Raw genomic sequence first — 17,585 nt, forward strand, 5'->3', positions numbered from 1 at the left:
GTGCCAGGGATTGAGCCAGCGTCAGAGCCAGGAATCAAAGCAGAGGGTCAGAGCCAGGGTCAGATACTAATGGTCAGAACCAAGGGTCACGCCAGAGTCAGAAGTTGGAACCAGGGATCAGAGCCAGGACTGGTAACTGATGGCTGGAAGTGAGGTGTAAGAGCAGGAACCGGAGAAAAGGCAAGGATCAGGAACACAGACAACTTCCTGTGTCACCTTTGGGCAGAAATAGTGTGGTTGGACCAAATAGATGGAGCAGGGCAATCCTCCAGTCAGGGATCCCGTAAGTGGTGACTTGGCTGAGGCTGTAGTCCTCCTAGTTCCTCAGCCCAGCAGGTTTCAGCAGACATTGGGTGAAGGCCAAGATGCGATGAGTGCCTGGGACCTCACTGTTTTGAGACTTGGGACATCACCTCTATTAATTTTAGAGGACTTTGGATCAGTTCCCATCTGAGCACCAGAGAGACCTACACATAGGGTAGGTTAGACAGATACAGTAAACATCCACAATAGACTAAGGAAGTGCTTTCATCTCCAGGTACTTGTAACTTTCTAGGGAAAAGTTCATAGGCTGAAATAGTCAAAAAGTGATTTGTGGTTTTTTGTTTAGTAAAATTCTGGTTGGCCATTTTTAAGTTTCCGGGAAGGGGGAAAAATCTCTCATATTCCACACTGGTACTTCAATACATTGGTACAGCTAAAAATTGCATCTTTTTTAAAAGCTGTAACACGGCATGTACAAAGTTCTAAGTGAGGAATATACCATTTGCTAAGTTTGAGAAAATGGTTGAATAAAAAAAAAAAGCTATCCAAATGACTGGAAACAGCATACTTTGCTAGCACTGTGAAGTACAGTACATTGTTTTCCATCCTAATGTAAAAGTGCACAACTCCTGCCCCCTTCTCCATGTCTGTGGTGGTTCTCTGGCTGACAGGCAACTGCTGTGGTTCCAATGGGCAGGGAAGGGGACAGGATTTGGCACATGGAAATCTAGTTTTCAGAAATAAATGAGAAAAGGTGCTAAACAAAATCCCCAGAACTGGACAACCCCTAACTTTGCAGATATTCAAAACCTGAATCGCGATCCAGGTTTTGCAAATGGCTTTATCTCTATGACTGGCAAAAACAAAACCCTGCATCGTACCACCCCAGAGCTTGTTTAAAATCCTGCCTAGACATGTGTGGGAAACAGTTTTCACAGCCTGTTAAATTTTTTGAGATTTCTAAGATTTTCCCATTCCACATCTGGACAAATCTGAGACTGTTCAAAAAAATGTCATGAAAACCAGAGAGAGCTCAGAATAGCCAAGAGCCCAGGTTCAAGTCCCTGCTCTGAATGAGGGTGTTTGTTCATGTTTCTCTCTCTCTCTCTAGAAAGTCCATCATGAACTTCCCAACAAGAATTTCATCACAACCAACGCTGTCCCACAGAAAGTTTCAGTTTCAATGAATCCATATTTTCTGATGGAAAAGTCATTTCACTGAAAAATTCCCAGCCAGCTCTCATCCTGATTTAGATTTTCTGGCTTGAGCCCATCTTTAGTAGGAACAAATTTCCCTTCCTTCTTAATTCTCCCCCAGTCTGGATTGAGCCTCCCAGTCTTTGTCTAGCAGCACAAAAGCCTCTGCTCAGGCAGGACAATAAAAACTGATTAAGGTCTAGATTGGATTACCTCAATTGACTGCACTCAATATACACAACCCAGTACAATATCCTAGGAGCGCTTACATCCACCCTACATCACTAGGTGAATTGGTGTACAAATTGCCAACTGGCTGCCTAGCAGTTTCCATCAAGAGATGCAGATTCTCTCTCGGTAACAAAGTTGCCATATGTCATGTAAACGCTTTAAAAGTAAACTGCAAAGCCGAATTGAGTTAGCACAGATTTCCGTGCTGAATGTTCTCACTAAAACAAGCTGTGGGGGACAGTCAGAGGCAGAAAAATGTTTTAATTAAACTTTATACAATTATTTTGTGACCTCTGAAATTCTCTTAGAAATTCTTGGCTGACTGAAGATAGCTCAGAACTCATCATTCTGTGACATCCCAAATACCATGGATTGATTCATAGATTACAACAAGACACACAATGGATAAGCAGTACCTTCCCTCTAGTATACAAATCTCTCTGATACAGGAGTGGCTCAATTTAGACAAGACAGAATGAGAGGCTTTGATACTTACACTTGTTAAGGAGATTTACAATTTAACAAAGAGGGAATTAAATGTCTTTAATTCTTAATACTTACGTACTCCTGGGGAATTCTGCACCTCTGCACATGTCCAGAATTTGTGCGCCTCACAGATTTCTTTGCTTCCACACAGAAAAATGATTTTCTGACGGGGAAGCAAAGGGAAGCCACAGGAGCGGTCATGCGACTCTCCCCAGCAGTATGTTTTGGATGCCCAGGGTAGCCGGCAGAGAGGTAAATCACTGTGGGCAGGCAGCGAGACTGGGGAAGACCCGGCTGGTGGTTCCTACCCTGTGCTGAGCTCAGCTGCTAGTCCCAGCTGGGCTGGGGAGGAGGGGACTTCCTCTTCCCCTGCACGGCATCCAGGGCCATATCAGACCCACCCCCAGATTTCTCCCCCAGGTGTAGGAAGCTCTGCAGACCCCCCCGCACTTCCTGCGCCCATCGCCCCTCAGCTGCAGTGGAAGGGATCACTATACAGGGAGCTTCTCCGCCATCCGCCCAACACCCATGCACCCAGACCCCCCCAGACCCAGATCCTCCTGTCAAGCCTCACCCCCCCTTGCACCCAGAACCCCCACTGACAAACCCCACTCACCCTGCACCTGGACCCACCCTGATAAGCCACTCACACCTAGATCCCCACCCTACCAAGCCCCAACTAGCTGCACATGGATCCCCACACCACTGAGCCCCACTTCCCCAGCATCTAGACCCCGCCACTCAACCCCCTCACCAAGTTCTATCCCCCCCACACCCAGACCCTCCCCCCTGCTGAGCCCCAACCACCTTCACTTGGACCCCCTGCAGAATCCCATTACCATTGCACCTAAAACCCACCCAACAAGCTCCTGTGCATCCAGATCCACCCCGCACCTAGATCCCGCACTGAGCCACCCACACCCAGATTGACCCAAACAGAAGCCTCTCAACCCACCTCTGGATCCCCCCCAAGCACCTCCACACTTAGATCCTGCCTTGCTGAGCCTGCCTGCCCGCACCTGGAGCGGAACAGGGTCCTGAGGTGTTTCTGGGCGCAGCCTCACTGATGAGTCCATGTCCTGGGGAGGAGCTGCACAGTGATCTCCGACATCTGTGCAGCCAGTGGCCTGTGCTCCCCAATGGAGCCTCCACATTTATTTGACAAATAAAATTTGCTGAATTTTAAAATGTTGTGTGCAGAATTTTTAATTTTTTGTCACAGAATGCCCTCAGGAGTAAGTTAAGGGACTGGCCAATGCCAATAAAATCACAGATAGTTTCTTTGAAATAAATTGGTTAAAAACAAAGGAAGATGGACGGATCTCCTGATTTCTATGAAACCTAGGAACAAAGCTAGGAGTAGTCCTAAAAGAGGCTGTGTTATTATTTAAATAATAAAAGCTATCTGTCAGAAAGACCTGCCGTCTCCCCAGTACTCCTGGCTGGTGTGATGGTGGCCAAAACAATCACTCTCCCAGACCATTAAAGACAGCCAGACATGATAATTTAATCTAGATAGCTTCAATGGCTCTTCCCAATTGAGAAGGGATTGCCTCACAAACTTTGAAAGGCTCAAAGTGTTGTGCACATATCCTCTTTTTGGGTCCCACTGTATTTAAATTTATACAAGACCTTTCTATGCACCCAGCCAATGACCTAAGCACTAAAAATACTATATAATAGAAAGGTCTTTCGCATCCCACCCTCACCGTGAAATAAATACTCACCATCAACTATAGAGCTGACAGAAACAGAGAGGTGGTCTGGAGTATTTCCAAGGCCAAGACATTAGCTCCAAAGAAGACACCGGAGGACATGAAGCACCCATCTGGCCACCAGATTCACAGACAGCCTGAAGCCGCTCAGCAATGCATTCTTTCCTCAAATCTGCCCCTGAGGGAAAACAGTGTGAATTAAGGAATCTCAGCAATTTGCAGGATTATGCCCTTTTAAGATCTTCAGTGCAATAGGCAGCTTAATGTCTGGTTGAGCTAATAGAAAGAATAGTGGGTCTGTGGAATGACTGACTAAAAGTCTTCATGAATTAGTAATTTTCCACTACAAACCTATCCGTGGGAGTGAGCTCTCAGTTAAATACTCTGTACATAACAAATGGCAGCATTAGGACAAAGGTTGTGAGGAGCATCAATGCAAGTATGTTTGCAACAAAAACAAACATGGACCCTACCACCATATTAAAGTCCATGCAGAGATTCTAGTGTGAAATTTCTACAGGAACTTAAGGCTCATTTAAAAGAAATAACTACACTTTAGACCTACTCTACTTTTCTCTATCAGACACCACCACATCCCCTACTGAAATCATTTCCTGTTTTATTTTTTCAAATGTTGCTTTAATAAGCAACTGCATGTATTGAAGGTGGGAAGGAGCTCTCCGTCTAGCACAATACCAGATTGGATGTGGGACTCAGTTCACTAGCAGGCTGTGTTCTAAAAGGATTGTGGCAGAGAAAATTTAACAATGCTAGGTGGGAGTAATTATCCCGCTCTCCTTGGCATGGATGAGACTTCAGCTGGAGTACCATGTCCCGTTCCAAGTGCTACACTTTAAGAAAACATGTGGACAAACTGGAAAAAGAGTACAGAGGAGAGCAACAAAAATGATAAAAATTTTAGAAAAACCTGACCTATGAGGAAAGGTTAAAAAAACTGGGCATGTTTAGTCTTGAAAACAGAAGATTGATAATCTTCAAATATGTTAAGGGCTGTTATAAAGAGGACAGTGATATATTGTTCTCCATGTCCGCTGAAGATGGGACAAGAAGTAATTGACTTACTATGCATCAAGGGAGATATAGGGTACATATTAGGAAAAACTTTCTAACTATTAAGATAGTTAAGGTCTAGAATAGGCCTTGTAGTGGAATCTCTGTCACTGGAGGTTTTCAGAACAGGTTGGACAAACATCTGTCAGAGATGGTCTGGTTTACTTGGTCCTGTCCCAGTGCAAGGGCTGGACTAGATGAGCTCTCAAGGTCCTTTTCAGTCCTTCATTTCTAGGCAATGGGCCTTTTAAAAAATAACACGCTGCCAAAATGATATTCTTTTTCAACTTGAGGAAATAAAGGGCCAAGTCCTGCAAGATGTACAGTGCTACTGGTGAGGCAGTAAGGGCTTGAATGAATGCAAGGAGATATGGATCAGGCCCAATGTGTCCTCAATCCCCATTGACTTCAAAGGTCATAGAAGAAAACTAACACTTGCACTGAATCAGACCCTACATGATGGGCCTTCCAGCACTGCAGAATTTCCATGTAACCTCTATGGGTTTTTAAGCCGTTTGCAAGATGCCTAGTGCCCTCAGTGCCCATGCACTTTAGGAGAAGTTGAGAGCCCCTCAGCACCTCACAGGAGTTGCTCTCCAGTTTGCAGCATCAGGGATACAAGTCCCTAGGCACAGCAAGTCCTTGCATATATTGCCACTCTTGGACAGCATTCCAGCTTTTAATTTTTCAAATATGCATTCCAAAAGGACAAACATAAACATATCTTCTTTACTTGCATACCAGAGAATTCTGCAAAGTATGATACTAATCCTAAAACCAGATGAGTTTTGTTTTAAAAATGTATATATTGTCACTGTTAACTAAGAAAAGTTTGAACTTTTGTTCTCAATGCATAAAAATGCAGTAGGAGGGCAATAAGCAAATTGTATGGCTTCTGCTACATTAAAGAGAATATATTGTAGTGAAAAATCGGCTGTGGTGGGACAAATGTGTTTATTCAACATTCAGGGAAGACCACAAAACCCACAAATATGACAGGACTATGCTTGGTGACGGTATCTCACTATAGGTTCTTATTTGCAGAACTGCAACCACAGTAATTGCAAAAAGGATGAAGTCCATAATTACTAATAACGATCATCTGTATTCATATGTGTGCTGCACAGAGGACCAAAGAAGCAGAAATCCTGATTTCATTGCTCGACTCAGGAAGGCCAATTTCCTTGAAAATCTTAGGTCTCTAAACGAGAGGAGGGGAACTGTTCAAACTTTGCAACACCAACATACTGGAACCAGGGGACTACACCCGATTATATAAAGTGTACATAAATTGTGTAATAAAATACACATAACCATAGTATTTGCTTTTACATGACAGATTAATAGAAATTGCTTGTAATTTGAAATCACCACTAATAAAAACTTGCTGTTGATCAGCTTGGTCCTTGCATATCCAGGGAAAGAGCAACTGAAGGCCAGATTATAAAACTCAGTAAGTTACATTTGCATCACATCTCTTCAAACATGGCAGCTGGGGTGTGAGTTTGTAATTCCCAATGAAGGCTCAAAGGCCTGATCCTCCAAGATGCTGAGAACTCTAAACTCTGAGTTTAAGGCACACTCTACCTCATAGACCCACCCATTGCTAACCACTACAACATTTATTTGCTCAAGTTCAACTTACCTTGCAGTCTATATTGTACTATATAATTGGCATCTTTTTAATATAGTGCTGTGTGAATTATATAAAGTTATGAATATTACAGTCAATAGTAGACTCCAACTACAACTAAAATTGTCAACATTTATTTCAGAGATGCAGTAAATGGGAGGAAAAAACAAAGTGCATGATCATTTTAGCATTAAAAGATCCCAGTTAGGCTTTGAAGTTCTCCATTTTGGCGGCTGCTATTATTTGTCTGGAGAAAGTGTTCTACAAAACAAGTTTAACAGTGCACCAGTTTACATTGTGATAGTACATTTTCACACCTCGATTAAAAGTTTAATAAACTTTTTTCTGATGAAAAATGTAGCTATCTTCTCAGCAATAAAAAAGGGAGCACTGGGGCTAAACAGGCAGATACTCACCAGCTGGGGGAGGAGAAAGGAATAGAGAAAGAGAGGTGCAGTCTATGTAACCAGTTGCAAAATGGCCACTTTAGGGCTGCTACTTTTTTGGCTCTGCCAAATGCAAAGGGTTATGCCTAGACAGGTGTGCAGGAGCTACAGAATATTGTAGAGTGCACAAAAATTACAGTGAAACACAAAAATTATGGGATGCACAATTTTTAAAAAAAGTTTTCATCAAGGAAAAAACAAAGCCTTGATAACGAGACAAAGTTTAGAGGATTTTGCTATCTGTTTCAATGAGACACTTGAAATCTCCCCCATTCCAATTATCCCCACAACAGCCTGAGTAGCAGGCCCATTCCTGCTTCAGCCCCCCTTTACAAGCTAGTGTGACAAAGTTCCTCCTCTACCTTAGTGGGTCCTGCGCTTATTGGCAGATTTTGCTCACCTCAGCAATTCATGGCAGCCCTCAGTTTGGCCACTTTCATGGCTCAAATGTGCCGTTCACTCAGATAACCTCATCACTGGCCAGCACAGGGAAAAAAGAGTAAGAACAATCCCGCAGTTTCTGCTGATCCACCATGTGTGTCGGGGACCAGCTCAGAAACCTTCACCTCTGGTGGAAGATCCTGTGTTGGGTCAGGAGTTGGGAGGTTTGGGGGGAACCTGGGCCCACCCTCTACCCCAGGTTCCAGCCCAGGGCCCTGTGGACTGCAGCTGTCTGGAGTGCCTTCTGGAACAGCTGCACAACAGCTACAATTCCCTGGGCTATTTCCCCTTGGCCTCCTCCCAACACCTTCTTTATCCTCACCACAGGGCTTCCGCCTGATGTCTGTTAATGCTTGTACTCCTCAGTCCTCCAGCAGCACCATCCTCTCACTCCCAGCTTCTTACGCACACACCTCACTAACTGGAGTGACAGCCTTTTTAAACCAGGTGTCCTGATTAGGCTTATTTAATTCCAGCAGCTTCCCAATTGGCTACAGGTGTCCTAATTAACCTGCCTGCCTTAATTAGTTCTAGGAACTTCCTGAGTGTTTTGGAATAGTCCCCGTTATTTTACCCAGGGAAAAGGGACCTGCTTAACCTGGAACTAATATATCTACCTTTGACCACACTCTTGTAGCCATCTGGCCTGATCCTGTCACACTAGACAGGAAGAATATACAGTGATGCCATAGAAGGGCAAGGTTTTTATAACTCTTGTATTTTTAATGTTAAGCATTCATTAATTTTTAGCTATGGGATCAGTTTTGAAGAAGTTGCAGTCAAATCCACCAATTAAAAAATAAAGCTTTCCTTGCTTCCATTGTTGTGGGGAACATAGTGTTGTGACTGTGCATACACTCACCCTGGAGCACTTGATCACATATCCATACTTTGGGTGAAACTCTGGCCCCTTGAAATCAATGGGAGTTTTGCTGTTGTCTTCAGTGAGGCCAGGATTTCACCTGATGGGGACAACTGCTGCCAAACTGCCAGTGCCATACTGCCTCCCCAACCTTCTGGTACCCTCATTGTCCTTTAAAGTCTCAAGGCATGAGGAATGAATGAGGTGAAGGAAGAGAATCAAGAAGAGAAGAGGCAAAGGGGACAATGAAAAATCGGGAAGGGAGAAGTGGGGGAGAGACAAGTAACACAGAAGAGAAAATGGAGGAGTAGTGGCAAACCTCTTTTTTTTTTTGGTCCCTTTTTTTCAAAATCTGCAAAAGCTTTTGGGACCTTGAGTCAGAGAAGAGAAAAGTGGGTGGCTTTGGAGATATGAGTCAAAATGAAATTAACTCACCTACCAAATTCTCAGTCAGACTCCACTTACAACCATTACCAGGAAGTCTGATTAATCAATCTATATTTAAACAACGGAACCAAACTGAAAATACTGTATGGTCTGACTAGTCTATGTGCAAACTATGAATTTGCTCTTTCATTTTAATTATTAAGGGTGACCTAGCATGACTCACAGAGTAATCATCTTTTATTCATCGAATCAAAGGATATCTTCACTGCCCGAATATGTGGAGTATTGCCCCATGATCCACCCAGAGAATCACATTATCCTATCAATGCAAATGAAATTTAATTTCACAAGAGAGTGACAAAATCATTCCTTGTTTGTTATTATTCCGTACTCCTAGAAAGTGATGTATCAAAATCATTCATGCAGGGAATAATGTAAAGATTTTTAAACTATCCATTGGGCAACATTTGGTAGATTAACCGTTCAAAAAGACTCACAGGCCCAGATCCAAAACGGCACTCTAGGGGCCTAGAAAACCACTGTGATCCACAAAGCCCGAGTTAAGTGCCTAGGCTCCCTATACAATGAATGGGGAGAGAGAGGCGCCTAAGAATGTGATCTACAAAAGCCAGCATGTTAGGCGGGGAGCCATCTAACTTGACAGTGGGAAAGGCTGAGGAGAGAGCTGTGCCATAAGCCCAGTCCCTCTCACTGAGGCAGGCACCTAAGTGTAGGCTGCAGGGAGATGCCTGTCTCTACTAGCATTCCACAACCCTGCTCTTGGAGGCAGGCAGCTTAGGTAAACTAAGTCATTTCTTGTGAAAATAAGTGAGGCATCTACCTCACTCCATACAAAACAGATTGACGAGGAGGAGGTGCCAATCTTAAAACTTCTAGCCTAGTGGTTAGATCACTCACCCAAGTTCAATTCCCTGCTCTGCCTGAGAGGGAGAAGAGATTTTGAACAATGGTCTCCTACACCACTCAGGAGAGTGTCCTAACCACGGGGCTCTGGGATATTCTGATGTGAGTCTTTCACAATCACTCCTCTTGAAGCTGTTCCACTTTGGATAAATACTTAGGGCAAATCTACACTACAAAATTAAGTAGACCTAAGTTATGTCAACGTACAGCCACCGCAGTAATTGAATCGGTTTTACACATCCACCCTATGTTCCTTGTGTCAGCAGTATGCATCCTCACCAGGAGCCACTTGCACCAATTTAACTGCCAGTGTGGGGCATCGTGGGATGGTTTCTGAAAGGCAGCAACAGTCAATGTAAGCAATGCAATGTCTACACTGACACTGTCAACCTAACTGTATTGACTTAAGCGCTATGCCTCTCACGGAGGTGGAGTTACTAAGTTGGTGTAATGAGCAAGTTACGTCGATGGGAGCTACATTTTAGTGTAGTGAAGACACTTACAGAGTTAGGGCAATGTAAGCTGCTTTATGTTGATCTAACTCTGCAGTGTAACCTAGGCCTTCAATAGTCATTGAGCCAGAGAGACAGAACAAGAGTGAGAATTACTCTGTAACCTGATGGTTAGAGCACTCATGGGGGAGGCCCAGGGTCCATTCCCCCTCCTCCAAATCACTTGCTTATTATTTATCCAAAGTGGAACAGTTTCAGTAAGAGAGATTGCAGGATTCCTCATGTCAGAATGTCTCACAGCTCAGTGGTTAGAGCACTCTGAAGCCTGGTCTACACTATGGGGGGGGGGGGGAATCAATCTGAGTTATGCAACTTAAGCTACGTGAATAACGTAGGTGAAGTTGACGTACACAGACTTACTCACTGCAGTGTCTTCACTACGGTGAGTCGACTGCTGCCGCTTCCCTGTCGACTCTGCCTGTGCCTCTCACGGCACTGGAGTACAGGAGTCGACGGGAGAGCACTCGGGGTTGATCTATTGTGTCTAGACTAGACACAGTAAATCAACCCCTGCTGAATCGATCGCTGCCTGTCGATCCGGCAGATAGTATAGACATACCCTAAGAGGTATGGGAGACCCCTATTCAAAACCCGTCTTCCTATCAGGCAGAGAAAGGAATTGAACCTGGGTCTCCCACATCCCAGGAGAGTGCTTTAAGCACTGGGCTAAAAGTCAAGGTGGGTGGCAGCATCTCCTCCTCTGGCCACATTTTGTATGGAGTCAGTAGGTGGCCTCCATACACATCTATTGGATCAGGCCACACAAGTGAGTTTGGCATAGAAACACCTATCTTCCCCCAGTTCATGGATCACACTGGGTTTTAGGTAGGAGATAGGTGTTTGGACATCATTAGACAGAAATTTTGTCACCTAGTGAATTTTTACCCTGAAAAAAAACTTAGGCATCGAGTGAGTATAGGTAGCTACATGGTTGAACAGCAAAGTAGGGGTTTTATAGATCACAGGGTGCCTAAAACTAGGACTTAGGTGCCCAAGTATCTATGTGGCTCTTGGTCTTATTGATGTCAACATAAGATGCTGTTTTAGTGCACTACTACTACAGATATAGGAAGGAAACAGAGCTGAAGAGGATTCTGAGATATGTAACAAACCAATTAGCTTGACAGAAATTGAACAACATGTAAAGTGATATGGAAAGAGGCTGGTTTCCCTAGATATAATATGTATGGAGTATACTTTAATGTTGCAGTAAACTGATGTATAAGGATTATGTTACTATACAGGGCGGGAAATACTCTAATATTAGACAGTAATCAATGGCATATTTTTTCTAAAATACTATGATTTTTCCACACAAAAATTACTTAGTGTATTTTATACAGTCTTAGCAAGTCCAACATGTTCAAAAAGCATTAGCCTGCTCACTTTATCAAATAAAGAAAAAGGAAATTATTGGTCTTTTTCATGTTTCAGAACAAAGATGCTAGCTTTGAAGGTATGTATTTGTGAAAGAAACAGTTGTTGCCTATTGAAACAAGCTTTTGGTACTGAAAAGGTTAACTAATCTGGTTTCACAGATAAGTTTATCTATGATCAGAACTGAGTCATATAGAAAATACTCCTACAAGATTTGACCTTTTACTTGTACCCCACACTGAGATATTATATTTAAAATGGAGATCAATAAGAACTTTAAAATAAATTACTTTTAAATAACAAACTGTTTTCAATTAGCCTTGCTAAAGGAAAACAACTAGAAAGTTATGTAGGCTTTATTTTCTTTTTATATAAATTATACCCAGGAGTACTATGATAACAACACTATACAAACTACGTACTACCTTTATATTTATTTCTTATCAAAATAAACTTTACAAATTAGGTTTGTTTTTACAGCACTTTATATCCAATAATGACAATATTGTATTGGTCCCAGGATAAAAACAATGAAAGTAGCAGCTGAATGGCATTTTTTATTAAGAATTAACAAAAAATGTCTTGTGCAAACATACTGTATGAAGAAAATTAATTCCATAATTCCTTGTAATGAAGGGGTCCGTCTCAATTTTTTTTCTCACAGTATCAATCTATTTGGAAAGATCATTGGGAGTGGAGGGAAATTCTAAGTTTCAGCACGAGTTATTCAAAGTGATATTGCTGAACTTAAACACTGCTGACTGCTAGGACTTAATATTAGAGGTTGGCCCGTCTTAATGTTTTGACAACTTAATACTAGAGAAAGCTTATTTGTTACTGGAGTTTTTAGGAGCCCAGTAGAAATCTAAAGAACAACAGAGTTAAACATCTATAAAGTTGTTTCTTCTTCTCCCCCCCCCCCCGTCCCCCTTCCCCCACCACTTCCTCTACCTTTAATTGGATCCTCCACCCTAGCATTTTTAGAGATACTTTTTATTAGCGGCAGATTCAAATATCCTTGAAAGATTCAACACAGAAAAAGCCCACTTTTGATCTAACAATGGAAAAAGTGGAAGGAAAAATAGTCTGGGATTTGTTACTAAAAATGAGTCCTCCTTCTAACAAAAAAAAAAAATTCTTTAAAACATGTGGTTCATGGCTATTAAATTAGCAATTGACAAATCTTATTCCTTTTTAAAGTTAATTTTATTTTGTAGTGGGATTGCTCTCTGGGCTGAAGCAGATTTTCTGTTGAACAGAAATTAATTCTACCTTAAAGATCTATGTGTGGCAAGTGACTCTTTGCGTAACAAATCGCTAGATGTACATTTGAAGTCAAAATGCTGAAAAAATAAATTAAAAAGGGAGAAAGACTTTTCCCCCACCCATGTCCTCTGGCACTAATGACAGGCATTCAACTGCCATCTTCTCAGCTGTTGCTATGTCTATGAGAGTTTTCCAAGTGAGACCTTAGATCAAGAATGCTCTTAGAGAAATACAGCACAAGCTTCTGGCTTGCAGTGGAATATTAAAAGTCTCTGGGACCTCTGATGAGGGTAAGTTAGAGGCTAAGGGCCAAATTCTGATCTCAATTCCACCCAGACAATTTTATGGAGTAGCACAAGTGTCAGTGAGAGAGAACTGGACCCTGTTTTTCCACAAGTGAATAACTAGATGGATGTAAAAGGAGTACTTGTGGCACCTTAGAGACTAACAAATTTATTTGAGCATAAGTTTTCGTGAGCTACAGCAAGCCTATGCTCAAATAAATTTGTTAGTCTCTAAGGTGCCACAAGTACTCCTTTTCTTTCTGCGGATACAGACTAACAGGGCTGCTACTCTGAAACCTGTCATTAGGTGGATGGATTCAGGGTTCTGAAAATCAGAATGATCAAACACAGGAGAAAGTGAAGGACTTTGAAGTTTCTGACATCTCTTCCTTTACAAAAAGATTTGGATACATCTAATCTGATTCTGACTTCAATGAAGCTACAAAGGTTTACACCAACAAAAAAAACCCCCAAAAACAAAAAGAGTCTAGACTGGAGGTTCTCAAACCGTGGCCGTGGACCCTTAGTGGTCCGCGAGCTCCATTCAAGTATAGGTGCCAACTTCTGCTCTCGCCAGTGGGTGCTCATCCCCACTCTGTCCCAGGCCTCACCCTGACTCCACCCCTGCCCCACTCTCTTGTGCCCCTGCCCCGCCCTCATTCCAACCCCTTCCCTGCCCCCTCCCTTCCCCATATCCCTGTTCCAGCCTCGCCTCCTCCCCTGGGTGCGCCATGTTCCCACTCCTCCCACTCTCTCCCAGCATGCTGCCAAACAGCTGTTTGGTGGCAGCAAGGCGGGAAGTGCTGGGAGGTAGGCAGAGGAGTGGGGACGTGCACTCAGGGGAGGAGGCGGGGCAGCTTGGCTGCCGGTGGGTGCAGAGCACCCACTAGTTTTTCCCTGTGGGTGCTCCAGCCCCAGAGCACCCACAGAGTCAGTAGCTATGCATTTAGATGGTCCGTGGATAGTCTAGGCTGCATAGGCGGCTGCACATGAGAGAATGAAGGGCCACCCAACTAATTAGTGGAGCCACACCTGCGCAGCTCCACTAATTAGGTGCCTGGACCTTGGAGAAGATGCACACGTAAGGTGAGGTGGTGGCCTTGCGGGGGGGACTAGAGGGTAGGTGGGAGGGGTAGTGGGTGAGAAGAGGGGATGGGGATAATTTGGGACATGCAGGGGTGCAGCAGCTAGAGAAAGAGGTGACTTTCTGGCCGAGACAGATGGCCCTCCTTCCCAGCCCCAGCTCGGGGGCTGCTGCAGTAGGGCGGGGGGGGGGGGGGGGGCGGGCGAAGAGAGAGAGACATCCATTGCATTAGAAAGGTAAGAGTACTGATAATTAATTACTTTTTTTGTTCTACAAATCATATCCTATTTTAAATAAGGTTTTTTTAATATAGCGCTTTTATCCAAAGTGCTTTACAATAGTTACCTAATGGTTCAAACAACATTGGAAAGATCATTAAGTGGTCTGCCGAGACCCTCAGCAATTTTCAAGTGGTCCACGAAAAAAAAGGTTTGGTCTAGACCAGTGGTTCTCAATAATTTTTAGGGTGAAAAGCACCCCCGTGCATAGGCCCAGAATAAAGCCTGTGCACTATTTAAATCCCACTTATGCCTTTTTATGAGGACTTAAGTCTTAAGACTTTGATAGCTCTAAATAAGAGCCCAGCTCATTAATGTTTAGACCATAGGTGCCGACCTCCCGCCTGCCCAATGAATGCTCAACCCCCACCAGCCCTGCCCTTGCACCACCCTTGCCCCCATCCCTATTCTACCCCCATCCCTATTCCACCCCTTCCCCAAAGTTCCTGCCCCATCCCACCCCACCTTTTCCCACCCAGGCCTGCACCTTCCGCCCCCATTCCATCCCCTTCACCCAAGCCCCCGCACCTGCCCTGCCTCTTCTCCTGAGTGTGTAGCATCCCTGCTCCTCCTCTTCCCTCCTGGGAAGTCCTAAGCGCTGCCAAACAGCTGTCAGGTCGGGGGGGGGGGGGGGGAAGGAGGCAAGGAGGGGGGAAGCTTGGCTGCTGGTGGGTGCAGAGCACCTGCTCATTTCCCCCTTGGGTGCTCCTATGGTTTAGACCCATGTAGTGTTTGTTTTCCCCAAGAAATCATATTACTGAATCTTACTAGCACAAATACTCAGAGTGAAATGCACCCCTGTGCACCATAAGCTCCACTCTAAATATGTCTTATGTAATTCAGACTTAAAGCTGTATTTCAGAGACCCTTAAAACTCCAAGCTCTGCCCTTTCCCTGTACTTTAAGTGCTGTTTCCTCCTTGAACCTATAATGTACCTTTCAGCAATGTCAAGAAAGACTAATTTGCACATACACAAGATTGCAGGTAACCTGCTATCTAATTTTAATATTGAACACGTCTATGGTCTTGTTTAATAAAAGTTTCAAAAAAGTGTTAGAACTATATCTGGAAGCTGAATTAATCAGCTTACAGGCTCTTTGGGCCTCTCCTTTCCTCCCACCCCCACCAATAATAATTATGGCATTTCAGCCTATGAAAATATTTTGGGAATTAGAAAAAGGAAATGGATCAGCTAGTAGGTAACTGTTAGGAACTGATATGTGAACTCTGAAGTCATAAGCACTGAGGAACATTCTGCTAAAATTAATACCTTCTGAGTGTGGTTAATGCAGAGATGAAGAATACTACATCACTTCATAGGGAATAAGGGTTTGATTTTCACAAATGCTGAGCACATGCAGCTCCCATTGAAGTCATTGGGAGCTGCAGGTGTTCAATACCTCTGAAAATCAGGCCCTTAAAATTAAAATAAAAAGTATGAGAATTCTTGGATGACTTGCTGGAGGGACTGATTCAAGAAGTTTTGAAAAGGGATGGGAATGTAATTTATTACTAGACATTTTGGAACCGAGTTCAGAAATTGAGGTCAGCATGGAAATCTCTCTTTAAGGTGTCAAGGTTCCTCCCCCACTCTGAACTCTAGGGTACAGATGTGGGGACCTGCATGAAAAACCTCCTAAGCTTATCTTTACCAGCTTAGGTCAAAACTTCCCCAAGGTACAAAATATTCCACCCGTTGTCCTTGGACTGGCCGCTACCACCAAACTAATACTGGTTACTGGGGAAGAGCTGTTTGGACGCGTCCTTCCCCCAAAAATACTTCCCAAAACCTTGCACCCCACTTCCTGGACAAGGTTTGGTAAAAAGCCTCACCAATTTGCCTAGGTGACTACAGACCCAGACCCTTGGATCTTAAGAACAATGAACAACAATCCTCCCAACACTTGCACCCCCCTTTCCTGGGAAATGTTGGATAAAAAGCCTCACCAGTTTGCATAGGTGACCACAGACCCAAATCCTTGGATCTGAGAACAATGAAAAAGCATTCAGTGTTCTTACAAGAAGACTTTTAATAAAAATAGAAGTAAAGAAATCCCCCCTGTAAAATCAGGATGGTAGATATCTTACAGGGTAATTAGATTCAAAAACATAGAGAACCCCTCTAGGCAAAACCTTAAGTTACAAAAAAGATACACAGACAGAAATAGTTATTCTATTCAGCACAATTCTTTTCTCAGCCATTTAAAGAAATCATAAACTAACACATACCTAGCTAGATTACTTACTAAAAGTTCTAAGACTCCATTCCTGGTCTATCCCCGACAAAGACCAGCATACAGACAGACACAGACCCTTTGTTTCTCTCCCTCCTCCCAACTTTTGAAAGTATCTTGTCTCCTCATTGGTCATTTTGGTCAGGTGCCAGCGAGGTACCTTTAGCTTCTTAACCCTTTACAGGTGAGAGGAGCTTTCCCCTGGCCAGGAGGGATTTCAAAGGGGTTTACCCTTCCCTTTATATTTATGACATAAGGTTTCAACCAAAATCCCTTGTTTTATAGTTAAGCAAGAGCTAAATATGGCTAGGCTAGGACAGAGACAATTTCATCTCCTGACAGATGTCTACAGTCTGGTTTCCATTCACACAGAAGTCTTATTCTGACTGTGGTTAAACAAGAAAAGAAAGTGATGTTTCAAAGCTACAGCATTTATTTTCCCCCACTCCCCCGAGGTAGCAAAACTTGCTCATCTTTTGACGACTCATTTATGCAATTGAAAAGTGAGTTTATAGACAGGGGAATTACTACTAGAGCCTAGTGCAACTTGGTGGTTTGGGTTTGAAGGGGTTTTGTGTTAACTTTACGTAGATTTGTTTTGCGTTGAGTTTTACGTTCAAACAAAGCTCAACTGAGCCTAAACCACTGAATTTTGCCTGTTTTCAGGTTTTAATTAGGTATGAGTCAGTTTCAGAATCCAGGAGTATTTGAATCTAGAATTTTACTTCAGCCCATTTTAGATATGTCCAGCTGCCAAAATCAGGTCCAGACCCAAACTTTCCTGAAACACAGGGGTGCAATACATCTGGGTTTTCTGTTCAAGCCATCTCTAGTTGAAACTATATGAAGCCACTGAACTTCACATTGAAAGGGTTTCACTTATTCTTCTAGA

The 17,585-nt window shown here is 43.3% G+C and overlaps 1 long non-coding RNA gene across 1 annotated transcript in view; it reads right to left on the reverse strand.

Moving 5' to 3' along the window:
- Nucleotides 1-4,035: 4,035 nt before the first annotated feature.
- The window catches only part of LOC144930559 (uncharacterized), a 58,685-nt gene continuing 45,135 nt past the window's right edge, over nt 4,036-17,585 (reverse strand). Inside the window, exon 4 of the long non-coding RNA XR_013635829.1 lies at nt 4,036-4,071. This is a non-coding gene — a long non-coding RNA (uncharacterized LOC144930559). The remainder of the gene's footprint in view (nt 4,072-17,585) is intronic.

This window comes from Lepidochelys kempii, chromosome 1 (genome assembly GCF_965140285.1).
Source record: "Lepidochelys kempii isolate rLepKem1 chromosome 1, rLepKem1.hap1, whole genome shotgun sequence".
In the NCBI taxonomy this organism is placed as follows: domain Eukaryota; kingdom Metazoa; phylum Chordata; order Testudines; family Cheloniidae; genus Lepidochelys; species Lepidochelys kempii.